Genomic DNA, 10,145 nt, shown 5'->3' on the forward strand with positions numbered 1-10,145 from the left:
GCACCTGCCTGGCGTTCAACACCAGAACAGAGCATGGTTCTGGCGCTGAACGCCCAAAATAGGCAGTATCTGGGCACTGAACGCCCAAAATGGGCAGCATCTGGGCGCTGAACGCCAGAATTGCACCCTGGAGAGGAGCTGGCGCTGAACACCCAGAACAAGCATGGTTCTGGCGTTCAACACCAGAAATGGGCAACAAATAGGCGTTGAACGCCCAAAATGGGCACCAACCTGGCGCTGAACGCCCAGAGTTGTGTGCAAGGGCATTTTACATGCCTAATTTAGTGCAAGGTTGTAAATCCTTGAACACCTCAGGATCTGTGGACCCCACAAGATCCCCACCTACCTCCACTCACTCTCTTCTCACCCCTCTTTCACACAATCCCATAAACACTCTTCCCCAAAACCCTTCACCTATCACCTCCATCTCTCTTCCCTATTAACCCTTCACCACTCACATCTACCCACTCTTCCCCATAAACCTACCCAATAAACTCCACCTACCTTCAAAATTCAAATCAATTTCCCACCCAAACCCACCCATATGGCCGAACCTTAACCCCCCTCCCTTCCCTATATAAAGCCCTCCATTCTTCCTTATTTTCACACAACACAACCCTCTCCTCTCTTCTTGGCCGAAACACACCTCCCCCCTCTTCTCCATCTTTTCTTCTTCTTCTTCATCTAATTCTTTCTTCTCTTGCTCAAGGGCGAGCAAAAATTCTAAGTTTGGTGTGGAAAAAGCATAAGCTTTTTATTTTTCCATTACCATTGATGGCACCTAAGACCGGAGAATCCTCTAGAAAAGGAAAAGGGAAGACAAAAGCTTCCACCTCCGAGTCATGGGAGATGGAAAGATTCATCTCCAAAGCTTATCAAGACCACTTCTATGATGTTGTGGCCAAGAAGAAGGTGATCCCTGAGGTCCCTTCCAAGCTCAAGAGAAATGAGTATCCGGAGATCCGACATGAAATCCAAAGAAGAGGTTGGAAAGTCCTAACACCCATCCAACAAGTCGGCATCCTAATGGTTCAAGAGTTCTATACCAATGCATGGATCACTAGGAACCATGATCAAAGTAAGAACCCGAATCCAAAGAATTATGTTACAATGGTTCAGGGGAAATACTTAGATTTTAGTCCGGAGAATGTGAGGTTGACGTTCAACTTGCCTATGATGCAAGGAGATGAGCGCCCCTACACTAGAAGGGTCAACTTTAATCAAAGGTTGGACCAAGTCCTCATGGACATATGTGTGGAAGGAGCTCAATGGAAGATTGACTCCAAAAGCAAGCAAGAGAACCCATTCATGGAGCTCAAGCGGCGTATGAAGCTCATCACCATGAGATCCCGGAGATGCCTCAAATGCATTTTCCTCCATAAAACTATTGGGAGCAAATCAACACCTCCCTAGGAGAATTAAGTTCCAACATGGGGAAATAGGATGCAACCAATGACAAAGGTGATGCCTCCAGACGATTAGCCGTGCTGTGACAAAGCATTTGGACCATTTTCCCGAGAGGATTGAAAGTAGCCATTGGCACCGGTGACATCCTTACACAAAGCCAGCCATAGAAAGGAGTAAGACGGATTGGGTGAAGACAACAGGAAAGCGGAGGTTCAGAGGAACGAATGCATCTCCATACGCTTATCTGAAATTCTCACCAATGATCTACATAAGTATTTCTATCCTTCTTTTATTACTAAATTTCGAAAACTACATAACTATTTTATATCCGCCTGACTGAGATTTACAAGGTGACCATAGCTTGCTTCATACCAACAATCTCCGTGGGATTCGACCCTTACTCACGTAAGGTATTACTTGGACGACCCAGTGCACTTGTTGGTCAGTTATGTGAAGTTGTGAAGATATGTTTAGACCATGGTTCTGTGCATCTGTTTTTGGTGCCATCGCCAGGGAATTAATTTCGAACAATAATTCACAACCTGAGTAACAATTTCGCATACCACCTTGCCTCCACAGTAAGCGGGATTAAACCACCATCCTTACTGGGCACACAAAATAATATGCAAGCAGGATCACGCCACCGTCCTTGCTAAACAATTTATCAATACGTGAGCGGGATAAAACCACCATTCTCACTGCAGGCGGGATAAAACTGCCATCCCTGCATAATAGTTTACGCACTAAGCAAGCGGGATTATACCACCATCCTTGCCAGGCCAGAAACCCTCATCATACTCTCAGTAATATCCACAATCAATCAGGCTCAACTTCTTATTTCATTAATCATTCCTGGCCCACTTACTTTCAAATAACAAACGTATTCACTCCACATCACACCAAGAACCACTTTTCTCAAATCAATTTTTCTCTTGAAAACATAACCACTTTTAGCAACCTCTTTCCAAAACTCACAAATGACTTCAAAATCATTCATTATAAATCAGGATTTAGCTATAAAATTCGTCAGTAGAGTCTCAAGACGTTTAGGGGAAAACAACCAACCTTATTTTCTTACATTCAATAAAAATTCTTAAAAATCATTGTGTTCTTAATTTGAATTATGCAAAGGAAGTTTCTAAACCAAATCAGAACTAAACCATATGAATTAGAAGTTCTGAACTAATTTAGAATCCAAGGTCCAATCTCAATTTCATTCTTGAAACCAATTATTTCAACTTTTTCCAAAACATCACAAAATGGCATCATTCAACCAAAGTCCAATTTCTTGTAAATTCATTAATGCTCGTCTAGATGAAATCCTTAAGTCCAACTCAAAACATAAGCCTTTTTTATATAAAATTGATCTTAGAACATAATACTTTTCTTAGGTAATTTAAAATCGTAAAGTAGTCATTTTCTGAATAAATCAAACTCAAGACATATATTTTTTTCTCAAATAAATTAAATTCGAAATATAACCTTTTTCTTAATAAATCATAAAATACGATTTCTCATTTAAAACTTTTCTAAATAAAATTTCAAACAAAGTTTCATATTTTATAGAAAATTCAGTAGCACCTCCCCTAAAACTTGGACTTTGCCACCCTTTTCAGATCCCAACCAAACCAATCCTCAACTCTTTCCAAAGGATTCAAAACCAAACCAGTTTCTAATAAGTAAAATTTAGAGTTTCAAATATTAAAGATAATTTCAAATCAAAACAATCAGAAACCTCCATTTACCAAAATCAGACATTAGTTCAATTCAACAAACAACCATATTTATCCAAGACAAATCAAACAATGCATAAGACTTACATAATCATCAGAAATACATTTATCACGTCATATCTATTTATAACAATTCCAATTCAAATGAATTATTTTGTATAAACAGCCCCTACCTCGACAAGCAAAATCATAAACCAAGCGCGCAAACAGAGCTCTTTTCTTTCAGCTCGAAGCCAATAGCAACCGAAACCTCAGCCTCTGATCACTTTCGCAGCAATCACAGCAAATTAAAAGCGACATGCAAAATACAGAACTCAAACCTATGTTACCAAACCTCAAAGTTTATAACCAAACATAACAAAAACTCTTATACGTTAGGGACGAGGGTTTCGAAAAAGAGATACCTATTGTAATAAAGAAGAACGGCTGAACTGACCGGCAGTAGCTCTGGTGGTGGCCCTGGCGGCGGCAACTCGCGATAAATAAACTCTTATCACAAACAGCTTCAGCAACAACTCTCATTGTACTAACAAACTTGACGGATAAGGAAGAACTGAAGCAAGGTTAGAGCTTACTAAGAAAACAGAAGCTTCAGCAACAGTTTTTGACGGCAGCAGCGGCGGAGATGGCTCGACGGTGGCGATGCAGGTGGCTTCCCTCCCTTCCATCACGTTCTGGTCGTGTTTCCTTCTTCTCCTCTGGTCAGATCTACATCAACGGTGGCTCGGTAGTGGTGAGGAACGGCGACAGGAAGACCTCGATGGCGACAGCAACGACGCGGGCTTCACAGGACAGCGACGCCTCCCTCTCCTAGCGCGTTTCTCTCTCTCGGTTCTGGGCTTCCTCACGATGGTGATGAATGGCGCGGTGGTGGCTTGACCTGGACGGTGGCGACACAAGCAGTAGGACGCGGTGGCAGTGGCGCAGCTGCAGCGGCGGTCTCCCTCCTCCTTCCTCTGTGGATCGCAGCTCCCTCTCTTCTACCCTTCCCCTGCTTTCCTTTCCCCTTTCTTCCTTCTTTCTCTTCTTCTTTTCAAATCCAATTAATTAGAGCTGCCTTTAATTACTTTCAAATAAAATAATTTCTGAGATTAAAACTATAAATAATTATATGATTTGAGATTACTTTAAAATAGGACTTTTCAAAAGCTCTGGGTCTTACATTTCACCCACCTTATAAAAATTTTCGTCCTCAAAAATTAAAGCAATACATAAAATAATACATACACTTAGTGCTCTACATTTTGAATACTTTTTAGAAATGTGAGAAATCTTAGCACATATATAGATATAAGTTCAAATACCAGATAATTATAAGATTTAATTATAAAGGTAAAGTATGGTGTAAGGTAGAAGATACATAATATGCTCGATGCAAAAATGTTATATGGTTTCAAAACTTTACAAAAGCTTGGAGGAACAAAATAGGGTGCAAGTCAAGATAGGTGTTCACAAAGCAAAACGGTAGTTAACATGGCAAAAAGGCTACAAAGCAGGTTGGTATCTAACAACAGATATAATGTTCACTCACAGATCTCTTGCCCACTTCGGAACTTCAACTTTCCAACTTCATCAATCACTTCACAACTCCATAACTGATTACAAGTCTAACATCCGCAAACTCTTCCGCGAGAAACGAAACTCCCACAACTTCTTATGACGTTGGACACTTACCACTTTCCCTTCCATAACCACAAACCACATCCTAAAGAACTAACACATCGCATTAATATTCCTAAAGATCGCACATGACATCAAAATAATTCTCGAGTTTATTCATAAGGATACAAGATTTTGAAAAAGGACAAGCAACAAGGGCAATATCCGCAAAGACTTGAAAAGATTATTGAGATCACAAGCAATCAATGATATACAAGGAATGGAGAGTGCCAGAAAGGAAAACTCACTCGGCAACCTTAAGAATGACACCTGAATCAAAGAAGTCCGTAGGAATAATAAAAGGAAAGGTAGTGCAGTAGTTTTAACAAAATCAAGCATAGTCAAGGATGTATAAGATTTACAAAAGAAGAATGCCTACAACCGAAGACAAGGCTTACAAGACTCAAGAGTAGGATTAAGAATACCTTCGAATACATTGCTCATGGAGAGTGAAAAACATTTCAAAAACTATTTCACGTTTTCAAGGAAAAAGTGCGCAACAAACTCTTTGTAAAAGAATAACAAAAGTATAAATGTGGCAATACTTTAATACAATTTCATGTTGAAATAGATTATGTAGAGTTTTAAACTAAGAGATGTCAAATTCAAAAATTGTATTAAAGTAATGCCATAGAATAATCTATTTCAACCAAAATTCAACCCCAAAACATCCAAAAACCCATAAATTCATGATCCAAACCGAAATCAACCTAACAAATTTTAAAATTAAACTAATTCTAAGCTAACTAAAATAAGCAAATGCAATAAAGTCAAATTATAAACAAAAAGAGAAGGTAAGAACAATGTTACCATGGTGGGGTGTCTCCCACCTAGCACTTCTATTTAGAGTCCTTAAGTTCGACTTTATTGAGAAGCTCTCATCAAGCTTGAAATCCCACCCAAGCTTGTATTCTCGAAGGCTTTTGAGATTCCAAAGGTTGTGCACCCAATTCTTGTTGTGAATTCCTTTCATTCCATCTAGGTAACAAACATTTGAAATTCCCAATTCCTATAACACAATAGCAACAAAACTCACAATGTAATGGGTGAGAATTCATAGGATAAAAAGAAAATAAAAGCCAAAGGTAATGAGAACAAATAAAATGAACTCATACCTTAGGAAAGGTGTTAGGATATTCACATATTAACATATTTACAGTAGCCAATCATAAGCAAGAAATATATACACAATCAACCAAAAATAAGCTATTCACAATATTCACAATATGCACAATAGCCAACAATATAACACCATTGTAACACCCCGACAACGGTGCCAAAAATTTGATAGAGAGATTTAATGTTGATCTAGAATTTCTCAAAATAGGATCACTTCGTTGCAAGTATAGCCAAATCAACAACTAACTCTCAACATCAAATTTTAATCTAAAAATGTCACATTTCAAAGCAAATATAAACCGAGAGTATTTAGACTCCCGGGTCGTCTTCCCTATGAGTTGCAATGAAATGCTCTATTATTAGCTATGGGGGATTTTTTGGGGGTTTTGATTATAAGAGGCAAGAAATTAAAGTGGAAAGTAATTAAATAGAAAGCAAGTAAAATCAATGAAAATGGAAATTAAATGGCAAAAAGAGCTCTTTGCAAGAATTGGGGAATTAAGGCTTCCTATCCTAGTTATGGACCACAAACATGGTAATTGTATAGAATTAATCCCAATTAGTCAATCCTAACATCGAGAATTAGTCAAGAGGGCATAGTTGATCCTGAGGATCGGTTTTTCTATCGGTAAAGAAACATAAAAATATGATCGTGTTGTAAGTATAGCTTCTAAACCAACAGAAAATCCTTTCGCACAAACGTTTTGGTTTTCACAAGTAATAAACCCCTTTTAAAATTGATAACTGAAGTATTTAAACCTCGGGTCGTCTTCTCAAGGAACTGCAGGGAGGTGTTCTTATTATTGGTTATGAGTTTTGTAAATTGGGGATTTTGAAAGTAAGGAACAGGTAATTTAAATGACAAGTAAAATAAATTAACAATAATAAAATCTCTTGGCAAGGTATAAGAACTGGAAGTCCTATCCTAGTTATCCTTATCAATTGTGATGAGAATTGGATTTTTTTCTCCCACTTTGTTAACCTCTAACTATGAAGGTAAATCAAGTGGACTAATTAGCTTGATCCTCAAGTCCTAGTCAATCCCTGCGGGAAGACTAGCTTTAGAGCGATCTAGATCAATTAGTAATCTGCCAATTTCAACCACTGCTTTATTTGATAACTCAAGCGTCACCAATGACTTAACCAGAGCCAAAAGGGAAGAAAATCTACTCGAATGAAAATAATTTGGATAAATCGAAAGCATTCATAGCATAAATAAAAAAATCTTATAACTGAAATACCTCAAATTATATTAAATGGAATATTCAAATCTAACATGGAAAAGTTTATAAATTAAATTGGAAAAATAAATAAAAGGAACATTGAACCTAGAGCTCAGAAGAAATTGTAAGTTGAAATAATAAAGAATCCTAAATCCTTTAAGAGTAATCCTAATCCTAAGTCCTAAGAGAGAGGAGAGAGCCTCTCTCTCTCTAAAACTACATCTAAATTATGAAAGGTGAATTATGAGCTGATGATCATGAATGAATAGATTCCCCCACTTTATAGCCTCTAATCTGTGTTTTCAGGCCGCGGCAAAGTGACACGGAGGCGTCGTCCACGCATTTGCGTGGATTGCGTTTCTGCCAGGTCACGTGTCCGCGTGTTCCATGCGTTCGCGTCGTTTGGCGTCAGGATAGCTATGGCAAATTATATATCAAATCGAAGCCCCGGAAGTTAGCTTACCAACGCAATTGGAACCGCATCATTTGAACCTCTGTAGCTCAAGTTATGACCGTTTGAGTGCGAAGAGGTCAGGCTGAACAGCTTAGCAATTTCTTCAACTTCTTGTATTCCTTCCACTTTTGCATGCTTTCTTTCCATCCTCTGAGTCATTCCTGCCCTATAAACTCTAAAATCACTTAACACAGATATCAAGGCAATGAATGGTAATAAGAGAGGATTAATATTAGCAAATATAAGTCCAAAGAAGCATGTTTTCAATCATAGCACAAAATCAGGAAGGAAAAAGTAAAACCATGAAAATAGTATGAATAAGTGGGTAAAGAGTTGATGAAAACCACTCAATTGAGCATATGATAAACCATAAAATAGTGGTTTATCAACCTCCCCACACTTAAACATTAGCATGTCCTCATGCTAAGCTCAAGAGAAGCTATAAGGGAGTGAAGAGGAATGGTAGAATGTATGAAATGCAACCTATCTATATGAATGCAACTACATGCTAAGATGTTTCTACCTAATTGGTTAAAAATAAAGAAGTTCTCCAAGACAAAAATAATACAAATTCCACTAATTCAAATCATATAATAAAAGACAAGTAAACTTGTGAAAAGATAGCTCATAAAAGCAGGGAACATAGAATCAAGCGTTGAACCCTCACTGGTAGTGTATATCACTCTAGTCTCTCAAGTGTATAGGGTAATTCACTCTACTTTTCTCTAGTCATGCTCTCTAAAACTTTGTTCTTCATCTAACCAATCAACAAATATTTAGCATATCAATGCAAACATCATGAGGTCTTTTTAGGATTGTAATGGGGCTGAGGTAAAGGTAAGGATATATGTATGGCCAAGTGAGCTTTATAAAGTGAATCCTTGATTAGTCTAAGATCTCACCTAACATATACATACTTTATATAATTTAAAATACTTTACCTAACTACCCAAATTTTTTCCACTTTTGTTGCTCAAGTATCAAACTTATTTTTGAATTTTGTCCCATGTGCATTGATTCTTTTTATTTGGGTTAACATTATTTTTCTTCTCTTTTCTTTTCTTCTCTTATTTTTTGTATCCCCTTATTTAATTACTTAATAATTTTTTTTAATGCACATGGTAATTTAATTATTTTGATTTCACATGAGCATGCTTCCCAAATTTTCAAATAACTTATTCAATTTAATTTCCTACTTTTTCATATCATCCCATGTTCCCATAAAATTCCCCACATTTAAATTATACACAATATCTATCTTAAGCTAACCAAGGATTCAACTTGGGATTTTTATTTTGTTTTTTTTCTTAAGGCTAGTAATGTTGTTATGAAATAGAAGGGGGTTAAAAAGTTCAAAGTGGCTAACAAGGGTAATGTAAAAGGTAGGCTTATTTGGGATAAGTGAGCTAATAACAAATAATGGCCTCAATCATATGCAAACATGTAAATACACTAAATAATGGACATATAGAATGGATCAAAGCAAAGATTGCAATTATAGAGAAGAAAACACACAAGAATAAAAATTTATGGTTAAATAATGTAACCATGTAAATAAGCTCAAATTCTCACAGGTTGTGTGTTCTTTGGCTCAAAAACCATGTTCCAAATACAACTTCAAACAAATTTAACACAAAAAAAATTTTAATAATTTTTTTAAATTTAAATTAGTGAAATTTTTCAAAAATAGGGTCTTAAAAGAAATTTATTACTTTAACCAAGTAGTAACTAAATTTATAAAATCAAACAAATATGCAAATGCAACAACTATTTTAACAAGGAAAATTAAACATTGGTGTTAAAATATGAAGTAACTAACCCATGGAAGTCGGTATCGACCTCCCCACACTTAAAGATTGCACCGTCCTCGGTGCATGCTAAGATGTACAAGTGGGCGGGCGGTTCCGCAACTAGTGCTCTTTTTGTTCCTTTCCTTGCCGGTAGTTTGGGAGTAGCTTTCTCTTTACCCTTCTTGGTGGCCATCCTGAAAAGGGAAAAAGAAAGTAACTTTTAAAGCTAAGGGTTAGAGCAAGGAAGAGAGCGGAAAAGGTGGTAATCAATGCACAATAATAAAGAATGACGTTAACACATGGTCATGACTACATGTGAAAAGTTTATCAATGGAAATATAGCAAGTGCATGTAATGACAATTAAATACAAGATGTTTATTGGCATGCTGGAAAAGGCATAAGTAGCTTAGATCAAGCATTCCATGTCCAAGTTAGATTACCAAGTCTTTCAAACTAACAACATGTTTGTAGTAACAATTATATTTAAGTAATAAAATATAAAAAGGGTTTTGTGAAAAGGCAAGCATTTAGAGTTGTAGATAGAAAGAAATCGAAAAATAGTGCACAATGCCATACGGACTTTTTCACAAACACATAGCATGCATGATAAATAAGCTATTGAAAGTATTAAATTGAACATGCAAGCAACCCTTTAAAAAGTAATCTATAATTGTAAACAATTCCTTTAATAATCCACAAAAATATAGAAATTAATGACCCAAATAAATTTCTAAACCAATGAAAATAATGCAATGAATG

General features: G+C 36.7%; 1 long non-coding RNA gene across 1 annotated transcript; it reads right to left on the minus strand.

Annotated features, from left to right (window-relative positions):
• LOC107628325 lies at window positions 1,978-3,628 on the minus strand. The gene is made up of 3 exons (XR_001617710.2): window positions 3,545-3,628; window positions 3,314-3,460; window positions 1,978-2,131 (listed from the first exon to the last, which is right to left on the minus strand). It is a non-coding gene; the product is annotated as an uncharacterized LOC107628325 (long non-coding RNA).

This window comes from Arachis ipaensis, chromosome B02 (assembly GCF_000816755.2).
Source record: "Arachis ipaensis cultivar K30076 chromosome B02, Araip1.1, whole genome shotgun sequence".
In the NCBI taxonomy this organism is placed as follows: domain Eukaryota; kingdom Viridiplantae; phylum Streptophyta; class Magnoliopsida; order Fabales; family Fabaceae; genus Arachis; species Arachis ipaensis.